We start from the raw sequence: 12,687 nt of genomic DNA, 5'->3' as shown, positions 1-12,687 counted from the left end.
ATCTCTACTTTGTTTGCACTTTGGCATCGTCAACCCAGATATGCATCTACTACAATATTCCAAAATCTCTCAAAATCCATCCTCTAATTATGTGCTTCTTCAAAAATTTTTATTTGTCATGCATGTTCGATGCAAACAATCACATTTCTCATCTAGAGCATAGCAAAATCATAGTATTAGATGTGCAATACAATATTTTGATTTATAATGTGTGAGGGTTTCGTTCCCCTATCTCCTTTTAAAATAATGTATTAAAATCGACATTAATCAGTTCAAATATTTTATTATATTTTGGGTACAATTAGTAATAGAGGTTCACATTAGCCAGATGGTCAAATAAAAAAATTTAATTTTAATTACTATTACTAAGGGAAATAAATAATAAATCTAAAGAGCCACTAAGAAAATAAAATCTAAATCAATTTAAAATAAAATTGTAAATACAAATATGGTTCTCATTTGTCCGCATCTGCAACTATGATTTTCTTCTCTTCTATTCATTTTCTATCAAATATTTGTTAGTTTAAATTATTCTAAATTATCAACAACTTAATAAATACTCATATCCCTAAAATTAGAGTAATATTAAATAATTAAAAGATAATATGCATGTTTTTAAATTCTACAAATCAATATAATATCAATTGACAATTTATTTATTCAAACATGATCATACAAAAAAATTTAATTATTCTACCATTCAATCAATAATATCATATGTTATCAATAACTTATATATTACATCTATCATAAGAGCATATTTTAAAGTATGTCATCCAAAGTACTTCAATATTAACATGTTCTTAGTATATGTGCAAATGTACCTTAGCATCTTTAATTAGTATTCTAAGGGTGTAAACCACAAGCATGTGCATGTAAGCATTCTATATAATTCATTTCATTCACATTCATATCATATTGAGAGAATCTATTTCATTCATTTCGATATAACTACTTCTTCCAATAGAGGAGACAAAATCATGAGTAATTTGTTGTGCCAATCTATCTAAATAAAAACCAATATTGTCTAATACATCTAGGTTAGATAAATCAAAAATATTACTATAATTTAAAAATATGAGCACTCACCTCAATTTTTGATGACTTACTTTACCACATTTTTAATTCTAAGACTCAATCTCCTTTAATTCTTAAACATTTTAAATCTCTAACATGTATTCCTATAGTTTTCAAAGAATTTCAACACAAAGGATTAAAAGAGTTTAAATGTTATGCATGATTCTGAAAGAAAAAATACTTTACAATAAAAAAATCAAACCAAAGGCGCAAAATAAAGGAATAAAAACCAAGTTTTGATGCATGACTTGTTTCTAATTCTTGATCTCCAAACAAAATCTCTTCCTCACTCAATTACAACTTGCTCTCAAACTCACACTAAATGAAAGGAAACCACTCTCATACTACAATAATTGGTCTTCTGAACTCGTCCTTCAGTTTCCCTCTCTTCCTCCTTGGAGACTCCTCCCGAGTGTAATGATGTCAGAGATCCTCCCTTGATAGATAGTCTCCATTTACTTTTATGTCAATCGGATTGCCACAACAGTCACCAGAACGCGGAAACCATATAATTTTAGTAAGGAGTCGGTGCGTTGGCCAGTAGACACCGGAGCTATCGATGAGCTACAATGCTTGGATCGATTGTTGAGTTTCCTGCCCTGATTCATCAAATTATGGCATTAGGAGTCGAGAGGTTGGCTCCTATGGCGTGGTGGCACTTGCCCAATAGCACTAAGAGGTCTTGCTCTGTCTTTTCTACTAATTTGGGTTGGTTGCATGACACTGTCCTCTAGAGCTAGAGCACTTGACTCGAAGGGTTGTAATGTCATCTTATATGGGTTTTCACACGTATAGGTTGTACTCTAAGCGCTCAGGTGCCAGCCATAGGCGTCGGAGTATTTGGCTGTTGATTTAGCTCATTTTGTGCTCCAAATATTCCAAGTCCTAATTCTCCCTGTATATTATAAATAATACTTTATTCAAGAAAAAATATGAGCATATTATTACTTATAAGAATGAACTAATAAAATACAAATTGATTATTTTCTTATGAGAATAAGATGTCGTTGAAAATGTAAAGATTGTTTTCAACTGAGGATTTAAGTACTCAACATTGATTATTAGTTCTAAATTTTTAGATGAAGAGTTGTAAAATAAATAATACTAAGAATTATTGTCGTAGAATTAGATGTACCCGGAGAATCAAAAGAAAAAGTTTCTAAGTAACAAACACTATTAAACAAGTGACAAAAGATGTACCCGGAGAATCAAAAGAAAAAGTTTCTATAAATAAAAATAGTTTGTGGTGAAATAATAATGTGCAAGAAAAAATAAAATGTAAGAAGTTATGTTATAAATTGGTTTAAAGGTAAAAGCTTAGAGAATTGGGAAAATATAAAATTGTTCGTAAGGAGCCTAAGAGAACAATCTGTGATGCTAAAATTATGTTTTTAGTGATCTTTATAATAGATTAGGTACTAAAAAGCTGAAAAATACATGTATATACTATTCAAACAAAGAGAAAAGAAAAGTAAAGATTTAACTCGAGTAAAACTATTAAAGATAAAAATCAAAAAGTGTTTTTCTTAGAAAAATATATTCAACATAGAATGGTGAGTTATTTTGATAAACTTTTAATAAAGTTTTTGAAAATACGATCAACCTTAGTGATCTTAATATCATTAATAATAATAAAATATTTCATTCTTACTGTCACACAGAGTAAAAAAAAAAAGTTGAGGAAGCTTTAAGGAAAACCAAGGATAGAAATTCTGTGATGATATCCCAATTGAAGTGGGGAAATATATAAGAGAATTGAGAGTTTCTTGGCTTACTGAACTCTTTAATACTATTTTAAAAACTGAAAAGATGCCTAAGTGGAGTAAGAGTATTTTAGTCCCCATTTAAGAATGAAGGGGATGCACAAGAGTGTGCAAATTCTAAAGGAATTAAGTTGATGTGTCATACATGCAAACTATGGGAGAGGGTAATTGAACATAAATTAAGACATATTACAAAGATTTCTCATAATCAATTTGGATTTATGTTGGGCGGATCTAATATGGAAGCTATACATTTATTGAGAGGTTTGATGGAGAGGTTCAGAGAGAATAAGGAGGATCATCATATGATTTTTATTGATTTAGAAAAAGCTTACAATAAGGTCCCAAGAGATATCCTTTGGAGAGTTCTGGAGAAAAAAAAGTGTTTATATGACTTATATTCAAGTCATTAAAGATATGTATACTAGAGTTATTACTTGTGTTCGAATAGAAGGATTGACAAAATATCTTCCTATTTCAGTTGGATTACATCAGGGATTGGCTTTAAGACCATATCTTTTTGCTTTAGTTATGGATGTTCTTACTAGACAATTACAGGAGAATGAACCTTGGAGTATGTTTTTCGTTGATAATATCATTCTCGTGGATAAGACTAGAGAAAAGGCTTGGGAAAAACTTAAATTTTGGTGGTCTACATTGGAGCCTATAGGCATTCATTTGAGTAGAACTAAAACTGAATGCATGAAATGTAATTTTAATAGTAGCTCTAGTGATAGAGTTGTAACTATGGGTGATCAAATTATTAAAAGATGTGAATGTATTAGATATCTCTAGTCTGTTGTTCAAAGTGATGGCGATATATATGGGGATGTTATAAGTAGAATTCAAGTTGGTTGGTTGAAGTGGAGGAATGTTTCGAATGTGAGGAATGTTTCGGGCCTATTGTGTGATAGAAAAGTACCACTTAGACTGAAAGGAAAATTTTATAAGATAGTGGTGAGACCTGCAATGCTCTGTTGCGCTGAAGAGAAGCATAAAACTAAGTTATGTGTTGCCGAGATGAGAATGCCTAGGTGGATGAGTGGCTTTGCACTTAGAGACAAAATGCGAAATGAATATATCCGTGCTAGGATTGGTGTAGCTCCAGTGGGGACAAAAATAGAGAGAGTTGTCTTAGATGGTTTGGTCACAATAAACGTCGACCATCTGATAATCTGATTAGGAGAGTAGATGTTTTATATTCTACTTATGTTAAGAAAGGCAGAGATAGACCTAAAAATGCTTGGGCATATTGTATAAAAAATGATCTTAATTTATTAGAATTAAATGAAAATATGACACTCAATAGGACACGATGAAAAAAATAGATGAATATATGTTGTTGTTTATTGTTTTATTGTAAATAACACTATATATACCCGAGAAAAATATAAAAAAGATACATAAAGAGTATGAAAAAAATAGATGAATATATCAACAAATTTTATAAACATTGTGCCCCTGTTGCAAACCAACATGCTAAGCAAGCTCAATTCATTTAAGTTCCATTAAAGTTATGTTAAACATGTCTGAATTGCTTGTTAAGTAAGCAAGGTAAGAAAAATAGAAAATAATAATTTACACTTAAAAAACGTAAAATTTAATCAGCTTTAGAACTTAAATTTTAATTTTAAAAGACTTTTAAACATAGTTGAAAAACTCATTTTTTGAAAACAAACCAGCAATTTTAGCACCCAAGTGCACAAATAGTGCTATCGAAGTTGTTTCCTTTTCTTATTTAAAAAAATACTAATTATTACTCCCAATAATGTGGGATTAAATAAATATCAAGGTGAACTCTCATGCACAGCTCAGCTCAAGTAATCCATTTTCATCTTCACTTGACAATTTTTATGGGCATTTACATACATACCACCCAATTTTAATATATTTACATATATAACACCTAAATTTTACTTACATACCATCCAAATCTTTCCTATCACATCAAAAATATCACTATTTTAATTTTCAAAAAGTGAAATATATCTTTTCATATATCAATAAGATGTTACATGTATAAAAGTCGAAGTTTAGGTGTTAGATACCTAAATACATAAGCATTGAATCATTTGTATGTAAATCTTCCCTTTTTTATTGATTTTTTAATTAGTATAAAAAAATTAGAAATGAAATTTTAATTTAAATAGCCTTCCAAACACAACTTAAAATTCCACCTTTTGAAGCCCAATCACACCCCTTTCTACATAAATAAATCAAGAAATAAGGATCCAAATTTGCATTTAAACATCACTAATCATAACTCACATGGTGCTGTGGGACTAAATGCATTAAAGTTTGAATACTAAAAAGCTTAAATGTTCATGAGAAAGCCAACTTTTAAAAGTTGAAAGTTTAAGTTTATGATTCTAAGTATAAATTTATTTGTTAATTTTTAAATTAATTTATTCAATTAGTACAAAGCTTCACGTGAAACTTATAATTTCATTAAATTATATTAATATAAAATTTAAAATTAAGTCTGAAATCAGTTTTCTTATTAAGTTTTTTTTAACTTAATTTTGTAATTGTCTTTATTTGATAATATAAATAAAGTTATTAAATATTAAATTAATTTTTAATCATATTTTATTTAAATTTAATTATATTTTTAGTTATATTTTATTGAGCCCATTAACAAGCAACTTGTTTAAAAAAATAAACAAGCTACAATCAGACTTTATTGTATTTAAACAAACAACTATTTTTAAAAAAATAAACAAGTTGTATCAAGTAAAGCTTGTTGAGCTTAAAAAATAAAAATATAAATGATATTATTCATGGAAAAGACTTAATCGGGCTCATTATCAAGCTTATTCACGAGTTTTAAACGATGGTGTTCATAAACACAAATAAACCGAACAACAAACTATTCATTTAGCAATTGAGTATTTATGAATGTATACAAGTATCTTAAATTAATTAATTAAAAGAACATAAATGAGCTCTAATAGAGTGTTGACCTCACTTTTGGTTGAGGTCTAGTCTTTCCTCTTTAGTAGCCTAGGGTCTAACCATAGGATTTTCCTGTTGACTATTCCTAGAGAACTAGAAAAGGAACCCTCACCATTAAAAATTCTAAACTCTTCTTTGCTCAACTTGAAGTTCCACATATTGGTCCTAGCCTCTAGCACTTAATAGGTGGGGTCAGTATGGAGGAGCTCAAAAGGAGTTCCCCATAGGATGGTCAAGCCTTAGGACTAACCCTGGGTGATCTAGTCTTGGTTAGGCTAGCTTGTACACACTACAGTTTTTCACATACCCCAAACCCTAGAACCACTTGATTTAGTCTCCTGACTTCTTTCGAAAAGCTCATATGGTTGGACCCAAACCCTTAGCCTTTGGCTAAGAGGGTTAAGACCAGCATATTGAACATCCAAAATGAGCCCTCATATGGCTCCTATCAGTTTGACATGGCTTCATGGCTTATTTGTCCACTTTTCTTGGCTTATTTGTCCACTCTAGCCCAAACTTCCACCAAATTACCAAAATACCCCTACAACCCAACTTTTTTGCCAAAAATTCCTAAAATTCTTTAAATTCTCAAATTTCTTTTCAAAATCATCTCAAATCATTCTCCACTACCCAAATTGATCAAAATTCACCAAAATACCCCAAAATTGGACAAAATTACCAAAATGCCCCTCATGACCCAAAAATTCCAAAATCATCCCAAATATCCCCAAATTCAATTTGAACCACTCCCATGAACCCAATTTGACCAACTTGACTTATTTTGACCAAAAGCCCCAAATTGCCCTTAAAGACCCAATTTCCCAAAACTAGACCCAATGTCAACCAAATTGACTTTAATGTTCTCCAATTTCAATTTCAAACTCAAATTAATCATGAACAAACCTGATTGAAATTAAATTCAAACCCAATTTAACCCAAACTCAAGCCCAAATTCACCCCCAATTTTAAAAGCCCAAGCCCTTAAGTCATTCAAAAAGCCCAAAATTTACCCAAAAGCCCACATGATAAATTTCCCCTCGTCACCCATTTAATCAAAATCATTCCCTAAGTTTTCACTAAGTTTTATTCCCTAAGTTTTCAATTCATGCCAAAATTATTCCAAATGAAGCCTCATGACAAACTCCACAAAAATACCCCATAATTCCAAAATCCTTTCTCATGCAAATTGACCAAGTCAAGGACAAACCATGAAGCCATCCCCAAGCCATAAGTGAGTCATATGAGCATTTGCCACCTCACCAAGCGATTAGTGGCAAAAGGAGGAGCCACTCTCAAGCTCCCTTAAAAAAGGTTTTAACCATTTTAATGACACACTCTAACCCATGCTTAGCCAAATCCCTTGGATGAAGACCTCTCCACACAATTTTAACTGGCTCACCTGACTTTGGACAGTCATGGGAAGCCACCCAAGTCCATTCCAATGGGGCTAGACCCATGGTTGACCCAACCTAGCCCAAAGCCCCTTCCATTCAATTAATCACCTTTACACATGGCAACCCCAAATTGACTGCACCAAACCCAAGCCCTGACCACCCTGTCCAGATTGTGACCCCTCCTTGGCTGGTCGGCCACCTTGGTTGCCAGAAAACACCATGCCCGAGAGGTCAAACATGGTCAAGACCCAAAATTAAGTCCAGCTGAGCTGCACCAAACCAATTGGACATTTTCACCTTTCTTCCCTCCACCTAAGCAGCCTCCCAGCCACCGCAGCCATCCATGGCAGATGGCTGCCACCATGGCCTCCCCTATTCAAACTCATCCTCTCACGGCCAAGGGAGGAGATGTTCAAATTCCTTGGGGAGACTCTGTCAAATTGTTCCCAGAGCTTCTCCAAGGCCTCCTGAGCTCAACCCAACCATTTTTCAGCCATCTCCTCCACTGACCAGAGCCAATTTCTCAGCCTAAGTTTAAGCCCAAAACAGGACACCTCTGAAAACTCCAAATCCAAATTAACTTCACCCACACCATCCCCAGAGCCAAAGAAGAAGTTCTCCACTGAAAGCCCCATCACCAAACCACCTTAGCCTAAACTTTGATCGACCCCCCAAATTGGGTTTGGTCGAGTTCATACTCGAACCCAACAAGAGCTCAAATTAGTGCTTGAAGGAGCTTCGCGAGGTCCTCACGAACGTGTCAAACACTTCCAATCGAGGCTACGCCTCTTGGACTAAGGTATTGAGCCTTCCCCACATCCCAAGCTTAAATCAATTCCCCATGCATGTGTATTGTATTTCATACCGTATAAACCGTATGGATGTGTTCGTTTGGGCTAGATGCGTCTATAGTAACAAACTTGAAGCGATTTTGTTGAGTCTATGTCGAGATCTTAGGGTTTTAGTGTGAACGGTTCACGGGTTACACCAGTTGGGGACAAAGCCGGGCAGTCGTTGGATTGTGCATGTATCAGGCGGACGAACGAGATCACGTGGAACGGACTCTTGGCGCGTGAGCAGCGGGCCGAGTCAGCGCTAACTCAGATGGCGGCGTCGAACCAGAAGACGACGCGTGGAGGCTTTGGAGATGCCGAGGATTGCGAGGCACCGCGTGGTTTAAATAGGAAAATAGAGATTTGTTTAATTAATTAAATTTCATAACTTAGAAAATCCATATCTTTGTGTAAAAAAATCATAAAAATAATAAAATAAACTCTCATGCTCAGTGAATAGAGGAGAATAATGTGGAAATGGTTTCATGTCTTTTTGCTGCATGTGTAATTTTTCATTAATTAAATATCGTATTTTTTTTTATTTGTATTCTCTATTTGCATGGACATTTCACCATGACTTGATTCTTAGGGCTTTGGCTCTCTCTATCATGAGGGACATTCCTTGATTTTTCCAATGTTAGGGGATATCTCTAGACAGAAATCTCTATTTTTTAAGTATATTATGTCTGTTCTGGTAAAATAATTATAATAATTAAAATATTACTCAAAAAAATACAAAACTTGTTTTAGTAGGTTCACTGTGACTAGAGGACCCTAGAAAAACTATAAACTTGGTTTAACTCATTAAGAATACCCTAATTGTCACCAACCCTTAAAAATGAAAGAAAATTAAATTGGAATAATTATAAATGTAAATGACATAAAAATCATCCTCCACTGTAATTTAATGTCAGAGGAACTCCCCATAAAAATTTCAAGTCAATTGGGATTAATTTGACCGCTAAAATGAATTAATTAAGTGAAATTGCATTTTTGACATTAAAATAATTATAAAAATTAAAATACAACTCAAAAAATCACCAAATTGGTTTTGGGAGTTCTCTATGATCAGAGGAATCTAAGAAAAATAAAATTATAATTAAAGCAAATTTTTCATTTTTTAAGCTATTTTTAAATATTTAAATAATTAAAAATCTGAAAAGTTACAAAATTGTAAAAGCATACTAAAATGTCACATTTGACTTCCTGATCACATGAGACCAATTAAAATAATTCTCATAATTTTCTAAGTCAAGATATTAGTTTTTTTTAAGGCTTGAAAAATGAATTTTCTTTAATTTTTCACTAAAAATAATTTTAATAATTAAAATATAAATCACAAAAATATGAAATTTGTTTCTTTGGGTTCCCTGCACTCAGAGAGATTTAATAAAAACATAAAATTTAATTTTCCACTTAAATAATATTTTATATTTAATTAATAATCAAAACAAACAAATAATTATAATAATTAAATTAGAACTCCAAAAATCATGAAAATTGGACCAAATGATCCTCTGATTTAGGTGAACCTCCAGTAATTTTTTTAAGGACAGAAGTTTTGTTGTGGTTGAGTTATTGAATTTTCATTAAAATCCTTATTTTTGCATTAAAATAATTATAAAATTAAACATATTCAACAAAAATCACATTTTCTTCTCTGATGTTTTAATTAACTCATGAGTGGGGTAGCATAAAGTTTTAAAGTCATTTGAGTTTAGTTTAATGAATTATGAGATGTTAAGGTCTTAAGGGCAAAATGATAATTTTGGAATTTAAGTCTTAAGTAATATTTAGACCTAACCAAAGGGTAAATGAGTAATAAATGATCTTAATTGACATGTCTAGATGATTGAAATATAAAAAAGATAAATGGTAGCAACCAATCTCACTTTGGTCTCATCAAAAATAAATTTGTAAATTCTCATATTGATGAAATTCGGAGAATAAGTAAATAAGGAGATCTTAAGGTTGGGAGTTTGATTTTGGAAGATCATAACCCACTAATTTAAAACCCCAATTAGCAGTTTAAAGTAATTTATGATTCCTGATATGGATTAAGAGTATAAATATTTAAAAAAATTTCTAAAAAATTACAAATCTAACTGATTTTAAGGGCTTAGTAGTGAATTAGGCTTAATCAAAATTTTGTCTAATGAGGTTTAGAAAATGACCTATAATTAATTTGAAGCATTTTTTTTAAAAACACTACAAGTCCATCTTTAAAAATCAAACAGACTAAGTTTCTTAATTAATCCAGATTGCCCCTAAGGGCCTTTACCTGTGTAATTCGTAAGTGATGCATCAAATGATAATTACCCCACTTAAAGGGATAATCAAAACATCAAGATTCATTGAACATAAGGGTATGAATTGGGTGAACCACATAGCAACATAAAAAAACCAAAATGAACTCGAAATGATTCAAGGGACTGTGAAATATCTAGGGTATTACCCAGGACCTTTTCATGATCCAAATGGAATCTTTTTGGAAATCTTGATGGACACTTGGACATATTATGATTTGTTTAATGGAATTATCCCCAGAGATGAACAAATTGGACACACCAAGGTATGACATAGGGTCTGGTAGACACACTTCAAACATGTACTCTCTGCATATATATATGCATTGCAAGTACTAATCTTTCAGGTAGAGGAACAGGAAGAATCGACAGGTACACTTTTAAGTTATTACATTGCAATTTAGTTTTATTTACCTTTCTATACCTCTTGTTTCCTGCTTATAAACTTGCATGTTAAAGAACAAGGTTACCCTGCATGTCAAAACTGTAAATTTTATGATAGCCATAAAACTGAAACCAAAACTAAAATTAAGAAATCCAAAACAATATAAAATCTACCGCCACAACAATCAAAATATAAGACAACTCAAAATTTAATCACAAACAAAATAACAAAACAAAAATTGCAACTAAATTAAAACGTCTTTATCGGATGATCGGGAATCTCTCGGAGGAGATAACCTACGGTAGCTAACGAGATTTCCCACAGTTTAAATACATGTATGGAACTTATTGAGTTGAGTTTAGTAAATTCATTTGGGACTAAGTGAATACGAAGAAAATAGTAGTGTCGGAATGAGGGAACTGTGGGATCCTAGCCGGTGTCGCTCTAATCAACTTTAACCCCCCCATAATAATTGAACTTAAACTTGTCATTTAACATTTTAAGACTTAGACTTTAGGACTGCTACTTCGCCGAGAAGCTTGGAGCTAGCTGTGGGCAGCAATCTGCGACAGCATGAGGATCTACAACAGTATATCTTCTCCTTAGAATTAAATAAAAAGTAATAGGACTCTGAGGTTGTCCGCCTAATGCGACATAAATCCTCAACTCTTTCTTTAGGCATTTGCACAACTATGTTGTGCAATCTTAAGCCCTAACTCGTTTAGGATTCCAAGGTTCTCGATCGTCACGACCTAAATCCTCATATCTTCTAGGCTATTTGTGCGACCGTCTCGCAAAAATGTAAGTCTTGCCTAATAAAAGGCAAGATGAAACATTTGAATAATTTTCTTTTTCGAAATTGAAACTAAATAGTATGATAGTTTGAGAAGTCACCGAGGTTCTCCTCAGGATCTATGAGATCCCCTAGTTCTTCTTCCTTTAGATTCCAAAACAAAATGTCTCAAATTTGAGACATTCCCCTTTCACATCTTCTTTGTCCGATCTGTTGAAAAGTCCTATCCTTTGAACTCTTTGAAGACAATGTCCCATGAATTTTATCGAGAGTTTTTTTAGGTGACTTAGATTATCTAAGATGTAATTAACTATAAGGGTTTGCTCTTATAAGAAACATTCAAGAATACAGTTTAATATAAACTTTATTTAATTTTTCGTATTAAATAGGAGAACATGTCAGTTAACATAAAAAAATGATTTTTCGCAGATTTAAACGGATGTCATAAATTCTTTAGTTTATTTAATCGAACCTCATCAGTAAATAGTGTGCCTAACCCTCGGGATAGATGCATTGCTTGCGCTGTTATACTCGTTTATTTAAACTACTGAGGATACGAGATCGATTCAGTCTTATATTTTTAAAATTTAAAAATGATACTTTTCCCAAATTATATATATATAAATTAAATTAAAACCGGGCATCGGGATATCCATTCCGACAACGAACAATTTCTAATTTGGCGACCGACATAGAGCCGAGCCGATCCGAGCAAAGAGTAGCTTCTCAAATGCTCAGTTCGTCTACAACCCCACCACTCTCCTAATAAAAGGCATTACCCAAATACTATGTGGCAACTCATGCTCAATGCATGCATCTCCAAACATGATGAAAAATATAATGCAACCTGTGGAATAAAATTCTAAGCTAAAAGATAAATCAAGGAGACGTAGGGTGACTGGACCTACACTCACGTGTGATCGCACAAATAACGTATAGATTGGACTTTCATTGATGGCTATCAAGGCCGATAATGATCAAGATCAAAAAATGACTGTCATACGAGGCACATAGATGAGTCTAGGAATTGTATGTGGAAAAAACAAGGTCAAGAGTGTCATTATCATTTTATAAATTTGATTTGTGAGATTGTTGCTAGATGGTAATACATTGTAAAATAAATCGCATAAGACATACACTTTAATTAACTAAGTACGTGTGCTTAACATTTTCAAACAAAA

The 12,687-nt window shown here is 32.5% G+C and overlaps 1 protein-coding gene across 1 annotated transcript in view; it reads right to left on the bottom strand.

The window, feature by feature from the left end:
* LOC110027418 (phosphatidate phosphatase PAH2-like) overlaps positions 1–12,687 on the bottom strand; it is a gene marked incomplete at its 5' end in the record, with an annotated part of 43,361 nt that overhangs the window by 2,349 nt on the left and 28,325 nt on the right.

Source organism: Phalaenopsis equestris, unplaced genomic scaffold (assembly GCF_001263595.1).
Source record: "Phalaenopsis equestris unplaced genomic scaffold, ASM126359v1 Scaffold000428, whole genome shotgun sequence".
Taxonomy (NCBI): Eukaryota; Viridiplantae; Streptophyta; class Magnoliopsida; order Asparagales; family Orchidaceae; genus Phalaenopsis; species Phalaenopsis equestris.
The sequence above is the reverse complement of the archived record's forward strand: the minus strand, read 5'-3'. Positions and strand labels throughout refer to the sequence as shown.